Here is a 21,778-nt window from a genome sequence, read left to right on the forward strand (position 1 = left end):
TGTCACCAGAGTGTCCAGCTTCATGCCGACCACAGAGCTAGCCCTCCTGATCAGTTTCTCCAGCCTGGATGAGTCCTTCTTTGCTGTGCTGCTCCCCCAGCACACCACAGCATAGAAAAGTACTCCAGCAACCACCGACTGGTAAAACATCCTGGTAAAACAAGAGAAATTACATAAAGATTTTAATTGTGATTAATGGGCGCGGAGCCAATGGGGTTAATGGATCCTGTTATTGGTGGTTGTGTCAGGATCTCAGCTGGATAATAATGACTGCTCTGGTTTTGCGGAGCATCTAATTCAATAAAGAGTCCATTACTTCCTGCCTGTTAGCCCCAGGGAGCCCGTGCTCCCTGCCTCCGCGGCTCTCCTCCTTCACGTCAGCGACTGTCTTTGGATGTTGGTCTGCCACTCATTTCTAAGGATTAAATTACTTTAACCCTTTAAGTCCTACCATAGAACCAAGGCCAGAGCTTACTTTATATTTTTACATGCTGTAGAGCCATTTTTGGGAGCATTTCAAGTTGCTATACAACTGTTATAGCCCATATTTTAATAATATGTATGCATTAAGTCCATAGTAGCTACATAAATTGCAAAAATGTGCAATAAACTACAAAAAAATTGAAAATCGTTTTTGGGTTTTTTACATATATTTCTACTTGGAGAAATTTAAGAGGTTTATCCCTCAAAACTTTAAATACAAAAAATTTCCAAAAAATAATTTACAACAACAGGACATTTATTTTGAGTGTCTTCATAGTTTTATTTTTGAGATACACCAATTTTTATATACTGCAGGAAAAACGAAAAACAATCCTATGATGCAAATTTGCAGAGAAAACAGCAGGTGCATCAAAATAAACTATTTCCAGCAGTGCAATTCGAGTCCTAAGCATCCCAGCAACTATTCAGAAAAGCATAAAGTCAAACATGACTTATAAAAACACCAGTATAGTACGGAGCCCCGCAGGGGACATGGGAGAAAAAAAATTAAGACAGACTTTTGTGAGATCTCGCAAAACTAACTCGGGATCTCGCAAAAGTTGAATTCCAACAATGGCGGCAGCTACTTAGTTGTAATATTACTCTTTCTGGGTCACAAAATACACTTTTAAGATATTTTGAGGCGTGAATGTAGTTGTGTAAACGTCAGATACCTGCTCGGTTTACAAGACATCACATATTTGCAAAAGGGCAAAAGATCTGACACCCACCATCGCGAAGCTAACGGGAGGTCGAGACCTACTACAGCCGGGAGGAACACCGCTTTCCCGGCACATCGTGCCTCAACCTCCCGGTCGGCTTCGAGCTGGCGGCCTCCGAAGAATGCGGCTAAAACTTTTGCGAGATCCCGCAAAAGTCCGTCTTAATTTTTTTTTCTCCCATGTCTCCTGCGGGGCTCCGTAGTATAGGCTTTTAAGGCCTACAAGTAAAAAACTACATTTTCTGCGAAAATGACGTCACTTCCGGTTTCGAGCAGGTAATGGCGGACATGCGATAGTTCGCGCTGACGTCTTTTTCAATGTGGGAAGTGTTATGAACAGCTGATCGGATCGACAAAGCGTGTTTCTGGAATATTATGTTTTTGTTCCTGCAAGCACTTTTTATGCAATATTTGCAAAGCTTTATGTGGAAGGAAACCGTGACCGAGGACAAGCTGATGGCATCAGATGTAAGTACAACTCCTCCGGTTTCACAAAAAAGATTATTGCACTAACTTACGTGGTTCCGGTTCTACAGGGATTTAAAAATAGTTATGCAAAACGGAGCGTGCCCGCACAGACCGGCTTTAAAGGAGTGTGAGTGTTAATTAAGAAACCATACTGCCTAAGCATAAACAGCTTGCTAAGATACAGCGTGAAAGAATTAGCTTTTTAAACTCAGTATAGCTTGAATACAGCATCCACTGGTCACCTCAAGACGTCCACTTACTAAAATGCTCATACTGCAGGTCTGTTCCTCTGCTGCTCCTACACACATTAATCAACCGGATAAAACTTCCTGTATAAACTGGGATAGCTTTTAGGAATAATTTGTTTTAAGATAAGATAAGATAAGATAAAACTTTATTAATCCCTCGGGTGGGTTCCTCTGGGAAATTCGGTTTCCAAAAGCACAGCACCGACTTTTAGATCAATCAAATCCTCACAAAATCTTTAGTAGCTGATCTCAAGGCATCACTGCTGTGTATTATTATAAAATAAGTGTTCATCAAACAGTGACACAAATGGTAACTGATTACTTTCTCTTATAAGGTGCATATGTAGCTTTCAAAGAAGAAGAACAATCAAAAACGTTTTACCATCTTACTATATACACTGAGATAATGAAGATCAAAAGAATAAATAATCAGATCAATATACAAGTGTGCACATGTGATTTTTTTTTCATCTTTTTTAATCTGTGTGCTGTCAAGGAATGAGCATATCTTTATAACGTCATCTCAGTCTCACAAGCCCCACCCACCTGTAACATCGTGTTTACTGGGGCAGCCAATCAGGAGGTTCAGCTTGAAGGAGGAGGAGCAGGCGTGATTTGTTTCAGACAGATGATGATGTAGGACTCTCAATTATTCAAAGCTGCTCTCGTAAAATCCACAAACCAGAACCTGAAGCTGGAAACGAGCAGAATTCTTGTTTTTCTTGTTTGTTGGCCTGAAATGAACTAAAAGCTTTTAGGAAACTTTCCTGTTTCATGACTTGTGCACTGATTTCCTCGTTTTTACTGTCAAATGCTCTGTAGATGATCGTATAGCCGGGCTGTGGAGGTGAGTCACTGGCAGGTGGAGTCGGCCAGCTGGAGGAACTTTAAAGCCTTTGCATTTTGATGCGCTGCACCACCGCCCACCCCGTGCTCTCGGGGCTTAGCTGTCTTTCCACTGCTGATTAGTAGACTTGGATCCAGCTACGTGTTCTGCACAGGCTGGTCTGTCATCGTCATGTGAGGTGGCTAATGTTGGTCCAATTACTTTGGAGCTTCTCTCTTTGTCTCTGTTTCTTTCAGGGTTGAGCTAAAAATGCAAAATCTCTCTGACCTCAGTTTCAAATTCTTGAAATGCAGATTCATGTTTCTCAGGTGGAACCTGTGCACAAGTTGCACAAATCTATCTGCTGCATTTTTACCTGCCCAGTGATTTCATAATCCGGTCGTTAAGTCTGACGTCACTAGCCGTGTCTGGGACTAAACTCCGCTGCAGGTCCATATATCAAACGATCACTATGGCATTACTGAGAGTTGAAAACTGTCTAAAGTCTTTCATCTTTAATAAAATGATCAGCGTTCTGCTCTACCAGGTGTAACAATTGAGTTTAACATCCAGGCATCCATGAAAACGGAATTTATGACATTTAACGGAGTTAGAAGTTAGCAGGGAGTTAGCTCGCTAGCTTCTATCTAAATACAATATAGCATGTCCTGACTGCGGGGTTTTGGAAACAAATTAAAACGTACAGCTTTGTTATCACTTCCAGCATAAATGAAGACAGAAAACTAAACAGCAGTGACATTTGTAGGGTTACTGAAGTTTGGCTAGCTGGTATATAATGATGTGCTACGTGACCGCTAGCGACACAGCTATGTTAGCATAATATAAACAAGCTAACTTTTTTTCCACTGGATAAAAGTTAACGTGAGTGTTCTCGGTGGTCAGGAACAAATGTAATCGCATGGCAGGACGCTGTAAAAGGACCAAACTTCAGCCAGGAGAACAACTGAGATAATCAAAGGAGCTTGCAAAGAAAAGCGTCTGGACTTCTTTAAGTTGCTTGAAGACTTTGCAAGCTCCTTTGACTAAGATGACCTGGATGACTGAGAACCTTCACAGACAAACTGAGATAATCCATCCACAATACGAGGTTAGTCATTCATATACTGCTGCATGGGCTGGGCTGTAGTTACATCCTAAGGTTTTAAAAACTGAGCTTAAATAAATGATTAGCGGTAATAAAAGCCGAGGGAGGTCAACAGTGATCACTGACTGTTTTAGGAGCTTTTTGAGATTAAATAGAAGAAAATACAAAACATTAAACATGTTAACAACACAAAAGCCATATTAAACGCAGATAGGGTTGCCAACTCCCTGAAAAATAAATAAGGGACACCTCGTGGCCAGGGCCGGGCAACCCAGTTGTCTTCACCCTTCCCAGTGTGGTGAATTTTCTAGCTCTTTTTTTGTGTGTGAAATTATTTTTTTAACCCTTTGACTTGAAGTTGATTTAAGTAGATGTGTATTCTTTGTGATATGAACACATGTGAAACAAATGATCATTTAGCCATTTATTTTTAGCTCAAAATGACAACATTAACACAGTAAAACAGGTCTCTTTCTTAAACAGAAGCCTGTCATGCTTAACTTTTGAGAATATAAGTAAATCTTTCTTTAAAAGAACTCTGTCCTGCTTAACTTAAAATAATAGAAAACAATAGAAAGAAAAACATTCTTGTAACAGTGCACATTTAGTGCATTTAGTACAATTGGCTTCAGCTGAGGTATTATTTCAGCTTTTCTAATGCTAATCAGCTGCTCCTGTTTGTAAACCCGCTTGTTCCCATGATTACGCATCTTAACTCATCATCATTATTCATCTATGTATTACTTTTATGTATTATTCATCTATTTGTTGTAATCATCTATCCTTGCAGTTGTTTATTACACAAAATAAGTTATATTATCACACTTCTGGCCACATAGCGCTGATATTCACTGCACATGCCCATATTAACTTTTTCCAGCCAGGTGTTTTCCTTTTCCCATTCTTCCCTTTCTCTGAGGGGAACAAACATTGCTGCTCTAACGCTGGGCTCACACTGTGCGGTTTTAGGCCCATTTTGAGCCGATTTTTGAGTGATCGGACCGATTTTGGCCTTCATCGTGCGTCGTGTAGTATACGTGGGGTAAGGAGAAGTGATTAACACCTCACGACCAGCTCCCGATCATCAATCGCTCGTGAGCCGCTCACACTGCTCGCGCGCAAACACGTAAACGCCGTGAAAAAGACGGAGCAGCACGGCTGTGCAGCGTGTGATCTGGACACAAGCGATGGAGGCACAACTTGTAGAACTTTGGAAAGCTCATCCGAGCCTTTTCGATGTGGCCTCACAAAATGATCACGACCACAACAACCGTGAAAATAGTTGGATTTACATGCTGCTCAATCACAGCTGCCGGATGAGTGTTTTTCATTAGCAATTTAGCAAAGTTGATGGTGGTGGTTTGTGTGTCTGTGTGAGTGAAAGACAGAGCGAGCGAGCGACAGATTTTCTGTTATAACCTTCATGTTATGGAGGCACAGTGTGAGCACTCAGGTCGCATCAGAGCATCGGGCGGTATAGTGTGAGACCTGCATCGTGACATACCAACGTCTAACCCCTGCGAGTCAATCGTGCAGTTTGAGCAGGAGCTGAATAACGTGACTGAAAAAAATCGCACAGTGTCTGCCCAGCTTTAGGTGTACTGTCGTCCGAGACTTGCACCGCAGTGTCGGCGTTTGTTTCCCTGTTGGCCATGCTTCTTGTTGTGGTCATCTGTTGTCTTCCGGTATTTTCTCCGCAAGCGACCTTTCCTCGACCAATGAGATGAGCGGTAATCTGAATTGTCATACTCGAATTGTCATAAGTGTGCTGTCAGCTCATTGGTCACAAAGCAGGAGAGGGGCTGGGAATTATGTTTTCAAACAAAGTGTTAATTCCATAAACATTTATAGACTACTTTTGATTCTCACTGTATTACGGGACAAAGTGCGTCCCTTATTAGCTCAATACGGGACGTGTACTTTTGTTTCTAAATACGGGACGATTCCGTATTTTAAGGGACGGTTGGCAACCCTAAACGCAGACTACTTTAGGCCCGCAAGTAGGATTCGTCACGTCATCACTTAAAGACCGGATAAGGCCAAGTGGGGAGCTTCATGTTTGCCAGCCAACCTTTAACCCCTTAAAGCCTGAAATATGACATCATTGACAGAAACACGACAGTTCTATTGTACTTGCCATATTTATCTCTCTTTTTTTTTTTAAATTGCTTCAAAATGTATTGTACGCTTTATTTAGGTTTTCATCAGACGGATGATCTACTAGTCTGAAAAGCTCAGTTTGTATTAAACATGTGACGCCAGGCGTTAGGTTTGGTCACGCCTCCTTCTCTGAGCCGTGTCAGTCCGCGCTCACACGCTGCTTCTTCTGCTCTGTTGTTGTTTGTTGTTTGCTTTCCATTCAAATCTGCCCCGCGCTCCTCTTCTCCTCTCTCTAATACGCTTTACATTTCCCAGCGGCCTCGTAAAAAAGAGGAAATTGAGAGATGATATCCACGCGCACTCAGACATGAGAGAAGTGGCTCTCGAGTTAAGGAGGCAGTTGAGAGCAACTCTCCAGCTGCAAACAGTGAAAAAAGTCTGGGCTTCATTTTCATATAAAGCAAACGAGGCAGAACCAGAGAGCACCGTCTGATGTGTGGGTGTGCTGACACCGTTTATGTAGCTGAATCTTTCTGTTATGAGGCTTCAACAGTGAATCATGGACCTCTGTGCTGTCAGCGTTTCAGTGTGAGGGTTAGTGATGGGTGGATTTTTTAACCCAACCAAAGAAACCAAAGTGAGCAGTTTTGTTACCTGAACTTAATCAAACTTTGAGACACAGCAAAGCAGCAGGACGCTTGTGTGAAGCTCATTTCAGCCACGTGCATCAGCTGCCTCGTTCTTTCTACCCTGAGCTCCTGACCAGAGGAGACAGTTGGTGTCAAAGCCGACACATCTTTGCTGGGACCACCTTGTCCACTTGACCAGCATTTCTTACTTTTAGGTTGACATTTGATTGCTATTTTCACCGCTCGCGCAGGCCGCCACAGGGGGGTAGATGCTGTAGATGCTCCTCCTGACGAAAGCCCAACTGGACTTGTGTCTCCTCCCACAATCTTGTTAGCCCCTGACATCACTGGCATGTTTGTTATTTAGTGAAATAAATACCCAAATGATTTTTGGTCACAGAGGACTCATCAGCACGAGGGTGAGAGACCTATCGAGGGTTTGTCCGGTCCATAGTGGTGCTCAAGTCCACTGATTTCTGCAGCTGCCAAAACTAAAGCTCTCACTGTGGATACATGAGGAAAAGGATTATGATGACATGACTGTCCCTCAATATTTCTTCGAGCGTCTTCAAAGGGCTTAAAACCTTGAAGAGAATGGTTTCGGTGGATTTGGGAGAATGTCTCCCTTTAAAATGTCAAATAAACTTTGACTCTTCTGTAGAAATGAAAGTTTGTGTGATGAGGATCAACCTGCAGGCATTCAGCAAAAAGAGAAAATATTTATTAGACGATAATAGAATCGTGATATTTTGGTTCTGTGACCTTCAAGCAGGCTTCTAAGCAGAGGCTTCATGATTTATACATGTCAGCAGAATAAATATTTTTATGTCATAAAATGAGAGAACGCTGCAGCGTCTTCGGTTCGTTGAGCCAAGGTCGGAGACTCTTAGAGGGCGACCTGCCACGCAACCTCCAAAAAGTCGCCCCACGCATCGACACACTCAGATATCTGGATCTGCGTCATACGTGCCTCGCTCTCTGTCTGTGTGGTTCTGTGTCTGTGTGTGATATTGATGGCTGCTCGCTCTGAGGCTAATTTAAGCAGCGAGAAAGCCGATAAAAGGCAGGAGCTCGATTGGCTGCTGTGTTTATGTCTGCACGTGCGATTTGCTGGTTCGGTGATGTTTGAATTTCATTCACTGGAGGCAGATGTTCTTGGACTGTCTGTAGCTGTTATTTATCAAATAACTGCATTAAAACTCTGCACAAAGAACCAACACACAGTGGGGGGGCTGCAATTAGCTGACTGCTAACAGCCGCCCGTGTCAGTCAGAGCGTCACGATGCTAACTTGAAGTGTCATTACAGCTGAGGAAGGTGAGCTGTGACTAAATCCACCCTGCATAAGGTTTATTTCCTTATTAGGTTGATTTTATATAAGGTTGATGTTTATCAACGATTATCGTGTGCTGTAAAGCAGAGTTGCTCCTGACGCGTTCATCTGAGTTGTTAGGTGATTTCTTTCTAATATCTAAGGTAGAAAAGGTTACGAGACATGTTGTGTAACGTTGCACAGCTGCAGTCCATTTACCACGTACTCATCATGGCCACATTTCCTGACCTTAAACTGCAGAAATGATGTGAACTTTTAGCTGTGGCGTGAGAGGCGAGTGCTTCGTGCACCCTCCGTCCACCCCGACCTCCTCCTGCAGTTCATGTCGAGTTCAATAATTCAATAATCTTGTGCAATAATCAGCCAGTAATTCTGTTATATAAAGTGGGCGAACAAATCCGCTGAACAGAGCGGGTGGGTGGAGGATCAAAACGAGACATGGTGACTAAAACAAGCACGTTCCTGCTGCTGATAACTGCGACTGTACAAACTCGCCGTTTCAATCGATAGCGTTGGTTCACAGAGCCGCGCACGTTTCTTTGTATTTAAACAGACTCAACACAAAGAGCGCTCATCTGTGAGTGATTCTGCTTCCTTCATGCTTCGCCATCATCTCCTTAAAATAAATGAAGACGTGAGTGTGAGTTCCTAACTGAGACCCTGAAGATTCTCAAATGAAATCGTTGTGTCAGGAATGATTACTGTGTTTTTAAGTAGACAGTTTATCAATTATGAAATATGGGGCAAAATAAAAATGCCTTTAGTGCACATATACACAAAAAATCAACTTTCTCTCTTTTCGAAAGTTGTTCTTTCATTAAACAAAGGAGGAGACAACAGTGAAGAAACACCTGACACCTGTGTGCTGTTTACACAGCAGATGAAAATCCAGTCATTAAAGGCAGACTGCAGGTCGGGTCGTTACCGTATTAGAGTCAGAGGTCTGGTGCTTCTTTGTGCTTGCAGCAGGTGATCTGCATATCCTGTTATGGTATTCAAATCTCCTCCGGTTGGCAGAGAGTGACATTTGAATACAGTCTGACTGTCTGCCTGCCTTTTCTCATTAAGTGGCCTGAGAGACAGCAAAAATGTCACAGCTGAGTCTTTCATCATCCCTCCACAGAGGTTTGTTTTCCCTCTGTTGTCAGTCACACCCACAGTGCAACTTTGTGAATTAGGAAAGAAGAAGATTGCGTCGTGTTTCTGCGGCTGTGCAGATTAGTTATATTTTTCTGTTTGCTCTGAATATGAATTCGCTGCAAGGCTTCAACAGCACAGCCTCAGGCATCTAACGGTTGCTCATTCCACTTTAGCTGTGTGTTTGGGTTTTCCTCACTCTTATAAATGTCCTACACAGTGTAAACATGCGTGCACAGCAAGCACGTGTTTGTACTTAATGCATATGAAGGATAAATACAGGAAACCTTCACGGTGATCGGGTAAAGTGCGTCACTGCAGCACATTCACGAATCTGTAGACAAACCTCACTGCTTTCACTTATTGCAGCGCTGCGTCAACGCACTCATCGACTAAAACATTAAAACATTGCATTGTTCTGCTGCGCGTGTGCTGCGCCACCAAACACAGCCTAGAGTCAGTGCCACACCCTGATGGCAGCTGCTGCGCTTCGGTCTGTTGCATCCTCATCTTTAAATCTTTTTGGAAGCCAAAAAAACTGCTCTTATGGTTTAACCCTTTAAGACCTACCATAGAACCAAGTCCGCCAGAGCTTATATTATATTTGTACATGCTGTGGAGCCATTTTTGGGAGCATTTCAAGTTGATATACATCAATACAACCATTACAGCCTAAATTTTAATAATATGCATGCATTAAGTGCATAGTAATTACATAAATTGCAAAAAAGTGCAATAAACTACAAAAAAAGAGGCTTATCCCTCAAAACTGTAAATACAAAAAAGTTGCACAAAATAGTTTCCCACCACAGGAAATTTATTTTAAGTGTCTTCATAGTTTTGTTTTTGAAATACACCAATTTTTATACACTGCAGGAAAAACGAAAATAAATATTATGATGCAAATTTGCAAAAAAGCAGCATCTGCATCAAAATAAACAATTTCATCAGTGCAATATGAGTCCTCAGCATCCCAGAAACGACACAGAAAGTCATAAAGTCAAAGATAACTTTCAAAAACACCAGTATAGGCTCATGAGGCCCTGATGGTAAAAAAAATACATTTCTGCAAAATGACGTCACTTCCGGTTTCGGGCAGGTCATGGCGGACATGCGAAAGTTCGTGCTGACGTCTGTTCCAACGTAGGAAGTGTTGCAAACAGCTGATCGGATCGGCAAAGTGTTTCTGGAATATTATGTTTTTGTTCCTGCAAGCGCTTTTTATGCAGTTTTTGCAAAGCTATATGTGGAAGGAAACCGTGACCGAGGACAAGCTGATGGCATCAGATGTAAGTACAAGTCCTCCGGTTTCATATGCAAAAAAAAAAAATTATTGCGCTAGCTCACGTGGTTGCAGAGCTACCGGGATTTAAAAATAGTTACGCAAAATGGAGCGTGCTGCTCCGACCGGCTCTAAAGGGTTAATGTTTACTTTGGAAGATGCATCGCATGCAATGAGTTAAATAAACACCAAGCCATAGTTTTTGTTCACTAATTGCATTACAGGCATGTTGGGATGGTGAGCTGTAGGGAACAGTAGGGAACAGTGGGCAGTTACAGCTCCTTGCTTGAAGCTCCCTCGTTTTTCTTTTATCTTGAACAGGGGTTTCAAACTCCTGGCCCGGGGGCCTCTCACAGCCCAGGTCACCCCTACTTGCGGCCCTTATTTACATATTAAGTCAGCCATTCTTTCCGAAGAGCAGATATGAGGGTGTCAGCAGCTGTGCAGAGATGCAGTGATAACCCGACTCTCCTCTGAAACACTGTTCTGCTGCAGATCCCTCGTGTTTCTGTTTGCAGTCGGTCTGCGCTCCTCTTATTCAGTCTTTTTGTGCGTCTTCCCAGTGTCCTGTGTTTCTGTCGCACCCCCGGAGCACATGCACAATCGCTGCAGTGATTGCTGTCACTCCCCTCGGCATCATATCCGTGGAGTTGCTGCTCGCCTTTGTAGAAACTCCTCAGAAACGCGATTGGGGCTGTTTCACTTGCTGTGCGAGTCAGCAGCACCATTTTCTCTCTCATACTGTGACCTGCGTTCCTCCTTCGCTCCCTGCAATCATCACGTACATTAACAGACAAATTATGCCATTCCTCACATCGTCTCACAGAAGCCACGCCGCTCTCTTCAGCTCACAATTACAGAGCAGAATAAATGTATCCTCACGGTCGGGGGAGATTTATGTGTAAGCCTCGCAGGCTGCTGCCAGCCTTTGTAATATAAGACTCGTGGCCCAGGAAAAAAAACAAAGCGCGTATCTGTTTAAAGGGAGCAGCGCCGATGTCAGCCGGGCGCCGCGGCTCGTTCACAGTTGCGCTGAGGATTTGGATCAGCTTTCAAGGTCCGAGGGCTGCGCACACGGCTGAAAGTTGTCCGGGATTATTTCAACGTCTAATTCAGGAGGAGACTTTTAAAGATGAACGGCTGCTGACTTATGCCGCCGTGAAACAAATACGCTTATTTCCCCTCGTGTCTCAGTATCTGCGAACTCTTCCTTCTTTCAAATTATAATCACACTGACAGAAGATCAAGTTTGTGTTTTAGATCTGCTGTGTGTGTGTGTGTGTGTGTGTGTGTGTGTTTTCCCTAAGCCTAGCTGAGTGTAAGTGGCTTTGGCAGCCTGTGTATGCAGGCAGCACGTTTTCTGCTCTATTTGTGTCTGAGTTTGTGTGTTTGCATGAGCGTGCATGTTATTGTAAGCATCTGCACACATTTTGCTTTCGATCTTCTGCATATACACGTGTGTGTGTTCATGCATCCAAGGATGATGGGTGTGTGTGTGTGTTTCTGCTAAACATTAACTAAATATGACAAGGTCACTGCTGTCATTTACCTGTCTCTCTCTCTCACACACACACACACACACACACACACACACACACACACACACACAGCATGTAAATGTTAAGCTCACTATGTAAATACTCTTTAGGGTGGATTTGTTTGTGAGACCCAGCCACGAAAACCCTGATTGAACCAAACCCTCAGCTGTCATCACTGCCTCCTTTGTTGTGCAGACTCACAGATCGTTTTGTAGATGGAAACATTTAGAAAAGACAGAAAAGGAGAGCGAGAAAGCATGCACATGAGTGTTTTTCTTGTTTAATTTAAACCTTTTAAAATGACTTTTTGATACAGCAATAAAAAGAAATAAAGGTCAGCAGATGTGAACCTGATCAAACAAATACACACAAAAACACACAACTCCAACTCAAAGACAGAGGCTGCGTTCACTCTGCAGGTCTTAATGCTCAATTCAGATTTTTGATCAAATCCGATTTTTTTTGTCTGCTCGTTCACACTACAAACGCGCTCTAGTGCGAACGCTCAAAGTGGCCGCATGCGCAAAAGAAGACGTCACACACAACGCGCTCTGTTTAGACTCACTAACATCTACGCCGGATGTCCAGGAAGCGTTCGCGATGTCTTCTCGGGCGCTGATAATTGGCGTCTGTCTTGTGTTGGTGACGTAAAAGACGGATTTAATGCGACGTGACCATCAAACAGCAGTCGCTTTCTGAAACATTAGTAAAGTAAAGTGTGCGTGTTAGTCCCCATAAGGAAATAGTTCCTCTGCATTTAACCCATTCACCCAGTGAAGCAGTGGGCAGCCACCAGTGCAGCGCCCGGGGAGCAGCGTGTAGGGACGGTACCTTGCTCAGGGGTACCTCAGGGTAGCCGTTCAGTGGAGTCGAACCCCCGACCTTCCGATCATGGGGCCACCACTCTACCTACTGAGCTATCCCTACATTGAATATGTATCGGATTCAGGACCACATACGAAAGTGACCCAGATCAGATTTGAAAATATCGGATTTGTGCCGTTCACACTGTCACACCAGGATCGGATATGGGTCACATAGGGTCAAAGAAATCGGATTTGATGTGCTTTCGCCTGCAGTGTGAACGTAGCCTAAAAGTGTGCAGCGTCGCAGCCTGAAGGCCACGCCCCAGTGCAGCGGAGCGACGAGGAGAACGCTTGATGTTTCTTCAGGAATCGCGAGGCGGTTGTTTCGGGATGAGGCTATCGGCGCTGACGAAGTATCTGAGAGAGAACACAGAGAGCACCTGAACCGTGGCGCGTGCCAACATGTGCCCACTCGCTTTAAGCCCACACCGACACAGTTGTCGTTCCCCGCTCACCCTGCCTGCCGGATTTGGCTCACGTCAACTTCCTCCTCTTCCCTGAAATGAACTTCAAGTTGCTGTGTTTTTATCCAGCACCCACACTCAGTGCATCAGGAGACTCTGGCCTGTAGTTGGAGCAGGGGATCAAACGCTCACCTCACCATTACTGATGGAAATCATTTCCTGAGCTGTAAAAGCCGGTTTTATTTGTAGCCGTGTGCTGTGACTCTACGTGTCACTTTTACCCTAAAACCTGAGCAAACACGGCCTCTGCAGTTGTATTTTTAGCAATCAAACCACTAACCCTGCCAAGAATTTTAACCAAACGTGAGTCACAGATGCAGAACGCATTAAATAAGGGGGGAATTTGTCTTTCTTGTGGCAGCTGTCTGCAGATTCTATTTTAGGGTTTGTGGTACGATCGCAGCGCGGCTGCAGCATCCTGGCTGCGCTGTTTATTACAGTGTTAGCAGGAGCATCCTAGCATTACCCCGTCCTTGTAATCACAGTGATTATCAACACAAGAGACTTATGGCACAAAAGGACCTCTCTCGCTGCTGCTCGCCCACTTCCTCTCCTCCTCAGTTTGAGTGAACAGCTGAAATTTAAATCTTCGTGGTCGGTCCTCCTCCTGTCTCAAAGCCCCGCCCTCCTTTTGCTCTCTGCCCCCCGGGGGTGGCGGGGTGTCGGGGGGAGAGCTCTCCTCCTCTCCATAGATTCTGTGGTCTGTAAATAGAGACTGGTGTCACCCGCACTCACATAGGAAGGCAATGATGTCAGCCTCTCTGACACACACACACACACACACTGGTAATGATGTCACTACTTGACCATCCCAACCATGACATCATCTTCTGGTGCCACCAAACAATTTTCTGTATAAAAATGCAGCAGCTGCCTCTGTGGGCGCAGTAACATGCAGATTAGTGTGCAAACTGATACAAGTAACATTAAATAAAACGACAACTGTAATAATGTTGCTCTTGATTCGTGCTGTTTGTGTACTGTGACTCTGTGGACCAGTTATTTACTCGTCTTCTCTCAAATGTGCACATGTTGACCTCCTTGTCTCTTTGTTTACATTATACTTCATCCTCTTGATGAAAGATCGTCCTTGATGACAGAGAGAGAAGATTTGTCAGGACGCAGAAGGAAAGAAATCAGGAGGCAGCAGAAGAAGATACAAGCCCGACTTTAACCCTGCGTGATAGGAAGTGTTACTAAGCCTCACAGGAGTGACAGGATTCATTCTTACCATAAACCTGCTGCAGGGTCCTGACTCAGGGTCCTGTTGCTTCTCTTCTTTTTCTTTACGTTACAGAAGCTACTGGACTAGAAGGGTGGTTGAACTAAACTGGATTAACTGGCTAAGTTCAAAATATTGATATCTGCTGACATGGGAACATTTTTCTATGTCATCAAGGTAACAAAGACCATCCATCCGTTTGCTTCTGTGCATCCAGATCAGGGTCGAGGGAGCCTGTCCGAGCCTTGGAGAGGCAGGGTGTGTGTGTGTGTGTGTGTGTGTGTGTGTGTGTGTGTGTGTGTGTGTGTTTGAGGAAGTGAGTCCATGACTTCAGCAACAAAACCACACAAAGATACACAGTCGCAGGGAGAGGCAGTTTTTCTGTCTCTTCTCTGGTTTTACAAGCAGCTCGTCCTTGACGTTGCAGTTGACCAACGATGTGATTTAAATCAGCCGGCTGCTGCTTTAATCCAATCAGCTTTAAGGAATGAGTCGCGAGCTCAGCGTTTAATTCAATCAGTATTTAGAAATGAGTTGTTGCTGGCCAGAATCAATCAGGCCTGCCCACCTGATAATCAAATTCAATACAGTGATTTAGCTCATGTCCCTGAAATGTATTCAGAGTGTTCTGCCTCCTCGTTTTGTCTCTGATTTCCTCCCCCAGGATTTGTTTGAGTGCTTTTCTTCCCGTTTCCTCCTTTTTCGTCACTTTTTCTTTCTTTTCTGTGTGTGTGTGTGTGTGTGTGTGTGTGTTCATGCACACGTCGACTTCCTGTTTCTCCCTATTTGTTTCTTTCAGAACAATTTCCTTTTCTTGTGTTGGAGACTGATATGAAAGGCGGCTTTGCCTGATGAGTCCAGTGGGAAAGCAGTCGGAGGAGAAAAGGAGGGCAGCGTGTTGATGTATCAGGGTATAATTTGAGAGACAAGTCCTGGATTTCATCTGCAGTATTGTTCTGAAACAATAGTGCAGTCACACTCAGCAGAGAGGGAAGAGTCCACTACATGTGTATATGATGTTGCACAAATATGATCGCAGTCACGATAAATCTCATCTTTGGCATTTGCAAGGTTTTTGACAGACTCGTGGTCTTTGTTCCAGTTCTTATTGGAAGAAATGTTTTCGTTTTTCTAAAAAGGGGAAAACGATGATGGTGGTTTTGTTTCCAACATCCAAATTAAATCTGTACAATCCAAGAAAAATACGACCCGCCTGCCAAACTTAACTGAGAGACGAGGCAACAGTTATTCAAAACAAGCAGAGCTCACATTAATCATCTGTGCTGAAGCTCTACCATTTATGTTGCTAACAGTGTTATCTGTTGGCTTATGTATGTTTATATTTTGAAATCTCAGTGTCACCATGTTGCTTTAGCCAGAAATGACCACATTTTGACAACAGAGATCAACTAATGCTAGCTGGCTTCATCTGTGACCTCTGTGGCTGCACCATACAAACCGAAAAAATGCTGAAATTTCTTCTTCTGGGATGATTTTAATGCAAATAACCTCACAGCAGCCATATTGTTGGCACAAACAGTCCAGTTCAGGGACTTCAGTCATCTGAGGTGAAGCTTAGCAGACCGCTAGCAGCTACGACCGCCTGCGCCACCATCCATCTGTTAGTCAAAGGCCACGCCCCTAATTATAAGCTTTAATTGCAGCAGGTGAGTTATAAAGGCTGTAATGTTAACCACGAGTGTGTGAGGACCGACTCCGTTTTGGAGCCAGCATTAGAAGAACTGCAGTTATTGAAACTTTTGTGTTGGCATCAGGAGATTGTTGCTTGGTTTTGACAAGTTTGTTGAATTTTCACTCACATTCATGCCAGCCTGAACTTCGGTTTTATTTATATAGCTCCAATAACATCCGTCTGCTCGAGGTGTTTTACATCATAAAGTTCTGCAACAATTGGACAAGACAGAAAAATATTGTTGAAATTTCAGCACTGAACGACGTCATCCAGAGAAGGAGACTCCTGCAAAACCACAAGATGGTTTTATTTGCATTTAACTGGCTTCTCCACAGGTGTAACATCTCCTATTGGCTCTGGGGAACATTATTATTTTACCTTTACTACCATGGCATGCCCAAGCCTCTCTCTCTCTAGCTCACTGTCTCTCACTCATACACACTGTGTAAGTGCTAAAGCAGCAATAATCCAGGTTTAAATCAGCACCATGGACAGCAGCTGCAGCACGTCTTCACGTGACAGAGGGCAAAGGTCAGGAAGTACAATAATGTGCTTCCCAGCAGAGCCGTCAGAGCTTATTTTTACAAAATGACTGAGTATATGTTTGCAACTAAAATAAAGCTCACAGGGAAAATGTTCTCTGCATTTAAAATGATGCTTTTGTTCACAAAGTAGAACCTCGATTTAAACATATGATGAAACTTTTACAATCTGTTTGACTTAATGCAGCCAGTGTGCACATGCCATGGGATGGACTGCGACCGCACCCTCGTGTCCTTCTGGCTCTGGCTGTGCTGTCGGGCATTTGAGTTAGTTCCCCAGTGAATAACAATTCAGTAATGAGATTACATTTTGTATATTTGGGAGTAGGGCTGCCACAAACGATTATTTTGATAGTCGACTAGTCACAGATTATTTTTTGCGATTAGTCGACTAATCAGATCGTCATCCACTGGACGTAAAACTACAGCTTATTGCACCAGCAGCATCTGCTCTTATATAACTATCATTAGCTTACAGCTTTAAGTGTTTCAGGTGCTAACTAACAATAAAGACAAGATGATAGTTTGTTAAATTTTAATGAAATTTGCAGATTGTTTCGGTGAAGTTTAATAAACTCCTTGCTATCTAAAATATAACAGGACACCGGAGTATATTCTGGAGCATCTCACACTTCTGATAATCAGCTGTCTGCTTGACGTTTATTCAGCTGTGTAAAAACTATAACTTTAATCTCAGCCAAACCGATTTACTCAGGAACAAATAAAATACAAAAAAAGCCAAACAATAACATTTTAAAGTTATCTAAGTGACTCATATATCATGTTTAACCTGAGTAGCGAAAGACGGCGGTGGGTTTGAAAACAATTTGCCAGGAGTCCGGTGTTCTCACGGCTCTAGTGAGCCTAGCCCCCGGCTAGCTATCGAGCTAGTGGGTAACAGACGTCTCCGAAAACGTCGGAGCGCTTTTGAAAATATGCGGTGTCTTGATAAACTGAGCAGATATTTGAGGTTTACACAGCTACATTCTCACCTGAAAATATGTTAAACGTTTATTTTGTGACCCAGAAAGAATAATAAGAGTAATATTCAAACTAACTAGCTGCCGCCATTGTTGGAAACTGAGCAGGGCCGCGCTATGAATTCTGGGACACAGCTACTTCTTCTTCTTCGGGGTTTAACGGCAGCTGGCATCCTTGTACATGCTGTGCTGCCATCTTCTGTTTCAGTCCGTTATTACACTCTTAAATCCTGCTATTATTCCTGCGTCTTTTGTGATCTTACAAAGCTTCAAACGACACGTCGACTATTAAATCAGCCGTCGACGATTTTGATAGTCGATGTAATCGTAACTAGTCGACTAATCGTGGCAGCCCTATTTGGGAGAATTTGAATAATGTGCAGCGTGAAGTAGAAATCAAACTGATGCATTACATCTCTGCTGATCCATCGGCCGAGAGAAGAAATGCAGTTTCTTTATCCGCAAACTTTTTAATGCAGATCAAGTCAAAAAGGCCTGAAACGGTTTTCCTTCATCCTTCAAAGTCATCCCATAAATACTGAAGCTGGAAAACTGGCTTTTAATTCCTGAACCCCACTCGAGTGGATCAATCAGCAGCGACCATTAGAGTAACTAATCCCTGTAAATGTAATCATTTTAAATCTGTTGTTAATGTGCGTTCTGTTTGAGCGGCTTTATGACTCTGCCGTCTTGTTTTGTGTGTTTTGATATTTTCAGCGGGTTGTCGTGTCTTACAACTCTGTTTAAGTAATAACAAAGTGGGTTTATCAGGATACAAATGGATTTATTTTTGAAACATAGTCGTTAATCTCGAATATAAATAAAAGTATAAACACATTCTCAGCACACTTGAACATGTTTCACACAGCAAATACATTTTTTCCTGATATAAGTACAATTAAAGTTGCAGTAAACATTTTGTTATGTATTTCAAGCACCCATCTTTTAGTTTGTCCTTCCAAACAAATCTCTTGGCCCGTTTCTGTGTCTGGCTTCTTTGTCTTGAAAAGCATATAAAGACAGATTGTTGCATTTCGGCATCAGTTCCACAATAGGAACAAACACACTAATCAAAATTATTACTTTGCTCTGTGATTGCAGAGCTCCAGCTATCGTAGCTGCAGCACAAACTGTGTGTCTACAAGGCCAAAGTTCAGCAGCACTGCAGGGCGCGCCGGCTGTGGAGGCTGTGTTTGTGTAACGGAGGAAGAAAGCAGAGCAAAATCTTCTTCCTCCTCTCACATTACGACAGGATGTACAAAAGGATGCGTGTGACTGACCATCATCATCGCTCGCCATCAATCATGTGATTTTTGTCTTTCACATTTACCTGCAAGATCTACTTTCACAGTGTTATTTATTTTGGACAGTTGTTGTATCCACATGCTGTTCAGTCCTTTGTTTCCTGCTGTGTCTCCTGCTCCAGCGCCGCATGCTCGTGTTTGTGTTTGTAGCTGGAAACTCTTTAAACGCTCAGACTCACACTTTATACATGTGTGACGTCACAGCCATGGATTTTCATAAATGTGATCATTTCGGGTGTACAACTCCGGCTGTGAGCAAAGAGGCTCCACCCACTTGTAGTTTGTGAGCCGCGAGACGTTTGGCATACAGGTGTGGTAGCCTTAAAGCTCATACGATACGCTACGATAAAACGAGTCTATCGGTGAGTTAAAAGATGATGTTGGCAGTGAGGCAGAGTTCCTCTTGTGATGCTGAAAATGGAGATAACAGGACCGTTTAAGTAAAAGAAGCAGTAGCTCACTGTAAATGTGACAGTCCTGCATTTACAGGGTTACAGGTAAAAGACACGTTATCAAATGAATCTACTTAAAGGACCAAAATATGTTTCCTGTGTTTTTTACTCAAATATGCTGTTTTTAGATGTTACTGCTGCATTGACGTTGTCGTTACGTCTTTATTGATTATATATTTATAATAATGATGTAACAACATTTGGTGGAAACCCAAACCAACAAGCTCTTGTGTTTAAAGAGTTTAAAGTCACTGCCACAAACAAAGTTGATGTTTTGTCGTAGTTATGCCTGCATGTATTTATTTGCTATTCTTCTCACACCAGTCAGCAGTTTCATTGACAGTAGTTTAAACTGGTACATGCTCACTCGCTTTGCTAGCAGATATTTTGCTCACAGGAGTTCATTCCATGGATGCTGGTCACTACTTTGCTGCTTGCTCCTTCCTGTTTGCAGCTTGGAGAATCTGTTTGTGTGTCGGTGCTTGTTTCTGGCAGCTGCTGCAGTCCAGGCTGGTGCCAATGAATGGATCATCAATAAATAAAAATACAAATAGAAAAGCAGAGAAGGAATTAAACTGACACTTATTTTTTAAACCGTATGAAGGCGTAACATCCTTGTGCTGTGTAACATCCCTAATGAATGCATCTACGCAGTATCACCCAGCACTATATTTAAGGAAATCTGTGTATTCGGTGTCCTGTAGTTTCATAGAGATAAAGTACAGCATATACTCTGCCACAGAAAATAAATATGAACAATTTTCCTCCTGGACATCCGGTTAAACTCAGAGTTGAGTCCCTAAAAGGTTACTGTGTGACCATCGTCCCCACAATGTCAGCAAAACAAGTAAAATCATACACACACTCTCTCAGTTCTGAGCTCATGCATGGCTGATTCATGGCTTATTCCCCCGAGTGTGTGTGTGTGTGTGTGTGGGGGGGGGGGGCAAACATGACTCGGAGGGGGATGGGTAGGCCTGGTTTTAACCCGGTACTGAAGCATCTGAAAGGACTTTAATAATTCATATGTTCTGTGTTCTTCCTCTCTCTCTCTCTCTCTCTCTCACACACACACACACACACACACACACACACACACACACACACACACACACACTGTTCAGAGGAAAATAAAACACTAAATCCGCCCTCTCAAATGCATGCACTCATGCAGCTGCACACTCCAGTCCACACGCGTGCCCGGCCTATCCGCGACGCTGCACAACAATACGCACAATTTCCACACAGAGGTTTTAATGGATGCGCAGATAAGCAAACACTCGACCTGTGCCGCCAATGACTGAATTCATGTGTAAACGATGTTTTGACAGCCACTCTTCTCGCTCCCCGGGAGGTCGTGTAAGCCGTCTCCTGCCATTTCTCCCCTCCCCCCACCTGCTTCTGCCACTTGCTACTATTTTAACCGTTTTCTCTCTCAGCACCTCTGTCCTCTGATTTGTTTCTCAAGTGTGCGTGTGTGTGTGTGTGTGTGGATGAGTGTTGCATTGTCATGAGATGCTGCTTGCTTTGCATGCCAAACAGCCTGCATTACATTTGTGACCTACTTTGGCTCAGAGTGTGTATTTTTTATGAGAGTGGGGAATGCAGACGTGCAGATGGAGACGTGAGGCTCGCTGTTTGCATAGAAACACTTTAAACTGCACAACGAGCCATCAGCACACGCACACAAACATATGTCGATCATTTATACGCACCTTTTTATTCGTCTGCATACCTCGGGTTACCTACAGTGCTGGTTGGCATAGTGACAGATGCCTGAGTGTGTGTGTGTGAGCTCTCCAGACACATACAAAATCTGCTAAAAAAACATACATGTTTACTCAAAAATGATCAAAGTGCAGCGTGTACATGCAGTCATGTGTGCAGCACGCATAGTTGCGTATCTGAATACAACGAGGCGAATGCAGGCGTGGAGGAGGTCTCTCTTTCTCTGTTTTCTTTTCAGTTTTGTGTTAAAAGGAAACGCTTAAGTATCATCACGCTTGAGTGGCGCTTCCACGGCCAGAAGCTTATTTAATTCAGCCCCCGAAGCTTTTTTTAAACAGAGTTCCCAATTAATTTTTAAATTACAGCACAGACTTGTTGACCAGCTTCTGACACTTGAGAAATTATGTTAATTTCCACACTTCGCACGGCACCGGAGCCGGCTCGCTCCCGCCGTGCTGCTGAGGATGTGGAATCAGTGAAACGCCTTGTTGGCCTCGTGGCTGCAGGGCCACACTCGGCGCTGTGCTCCGACAGCGTGAGCGTAACAGCGTTTGTTGGAAGATTTAAAGTCGCTGCCCTCACACTCTGACCTTTACTTTTAATACAGCAACCTTTATCATCAGTTAATAATATAAATAGTTAAATTATTCTGTAAAAG

The 21,778-nt window shown here is 43.4% G+C and overlaps 1 protein-coding gene across 10 annotated transcripts in view; it reads left to right on the forward strand.

Annotated features, from left to right (window-relative positions):
* Positions 1 to 21,778, forward strand: part of pcbp4 (poly(rC) binding protein 4) — a 202,743-nt gene that overhangs the window by 92,342 nt on the left and 88,623 nt on the right. The window contains exon 1 of one of the 10 annotated variants that reach the window (XM_082533462.1): positions 3,832 to 3,854. The exons of 8 other annotated variants lie outside the window; for them this stretch is intronic. The gene's annotated coding sequence lies outside the window, so the exon portion shown is untranslated. Of the gene's footprint in view, positions 1 to 3,831; positions 3,855 to 10,111; positions 10,339 to 21,778 lie in introns of those variants that run through there. One more of the 10 variants, XM_082533461.1, reaches the window with a different exon arrangement.

This window comes from Aulonocara stuartgranti (assembly GCF_965226115.1).
Source record: "Aulonocara stuartgranti genome assembly, chromosome: 5".
Taxonomy (NCBI): domain Eukaryota; kingdom Metazoa; phylum Chordata; class Actinopteri; order Cichliformes; family Cichlidae; genus Aulonocara; species Aulonocara stuartgranti.